A 1913-nucleotide genomic window follows, 5' to 3' on the forward strand; every position below is an offset into this window, starting at 1 on the left:
CCGAGCCCCCTCTAGCATTTATCTCTCTGCCCCATGCATTATCCACCACAGTACCACACTGATCCTCTTACAGCCACTTGGCTTCAAAGCGAAATAGGCCCTTTCTACCCCTTTGCCTCTTTCTCCTACCCTCCGACTCCACCTGCACAATTAGTGGTCTATGATCGGAGTGCCGAGGGTCACCATGCACCACTTTGTAAAAGGGGAAACGTTGGCACCAACTTGGTGAAGCCAACGCTCTGTCAAGTCTCTCACGGATATATTTGTTCGAATCATGGTTGTTATTTCGCCAGGTGTATGGATCACCAGCGAAGCCGAGATCATGCAGGTCACACTCCTCCAGAGCACTTCGAAAGCTGTCCATAGCTTGTTGGGGCCGAGACACCCCCCTTCCTTCTCGCACTGGAGTAGGATCTCACTGAAATCCCCCGCCATTACCCAAGGTTTATTGCTGTGGTTTTTTAGAGTACGCAGCAGTTTCCATGTCTTGTGTTTTTCATCCATCTTTGACTCCCCATAGATACCAGTAAATCTCCAAGCAAAACGATCCTCCTCGGTAATCTCCGTGTCAATGTGATACCGAGAACACCATCCACCTTTCACTGTCAAACCATTCCGCCATAACACTGCCAATCCGCCACTTTGTCCCGCACTTTTCTGCACCACCCAGTTAGGGAGCCCTAACTTCCACCTAAGCCACTCAAGTCCCTTCTCATCGGTCCTCGTCTCGCAAAGAAACATCACATCAGGGTCCTCCTTCTCCTGGATATCCAGGAGCCCTTGAATTGCAGGGCTGTTCCCCAACCCCCGACAATTCCATGCCACGAGCTTCATTGCTGCTCGCAGGGCTGAAACGTCAGCCCCGCTCCTGAGTTTTCAGACGTTCTTTCTGAAGGAAATATGCCCTAGAGGCAATAATAAAGTTATTATTTATTTCCTTATTTCATGATGAATGTTTATTATTCATGTTAGAATTGTATTAGCCGGAAACATAATACATGTGTGAATACATAGACAACCAGAGTGTCACTAGTATGCCTCTACTTGACTAGCTCGTTAATCAAAGATGGTTATGTTTCCTAACCATGAACAAAGTGTTGTTATTTGATTAACGAGGTCACATCATTAGTTGAATGATCTGATTGACATGACCCATTCCATTAGCTTAGCACCCGATCGTTTAGTATGTTGCTATTTCTTTCTTCATGACTTATACATGTTCCTATGACTATGAGATTATGCAACTCCCGTTTGCTGGAGGAACACTTTGGGTGCTACCAAACGTCACAACGTAACTGGGTGATTATAAAGGAGCATTACAGGTGTCTCCAAAGGGAGATGTTGGGTTGGCGTATTTCAAGATTAGGATTTGTCACTCCGATTGTCGGAGAGGTATATCTGGGCCCTCTCGGTAATGCACATCACATAAGCCTTGCAAGCATTGCAACTAATGAGTTAGTTGCGGGATGATGTATTACAGAACGAGTAAAGAGACTTGCCGGTAACGAGATTGAACTAGGTATTGAATACCGACGATCGAATCTCGGGAAAGTAACATACCGATGACAAAGGGAACGACGTATGTTGTTATGCGGTCTGACCGATAAAGATCTTCGTAGAATATGTAGGAGCCAATATGGGCATCCAAGTCCCGCTATTGATTATTGACTGGAGACATGTCTCGGTCATGTCTACATTGTTCTCAAACCCGTAGGGTCCGCACGCTTAAGGTTACGATGACAGTTATATTATGAGTTTATGCATTTTGATGTACCGAAGGTTGTTCGAAGTCCCGGATGTGATCACGGACATGACGAGGAGTCTCGAAATGGTCGAGACATAAAGATTGATATATTGGAAGCCTATATTTGGACATCGGAAGTGTTCCAGGTGAAATCGGGATTTTACCGGAG

This window comes from Triticum dicoccoides, chromosome 2A (genome assembly GCF_002162155.2).
Source record: "Triticum dicoccoides isolate Atlit2015 ecotype Zavitan chromosome 2A, WEW_v2.0, whole genome shotgun sequence".
NCBI lineage: Eukaryota > Viridiplantae > Streptophyta > Magnoliopsida > Poales > Poaceae > Triticum > Triticum dicoccoides.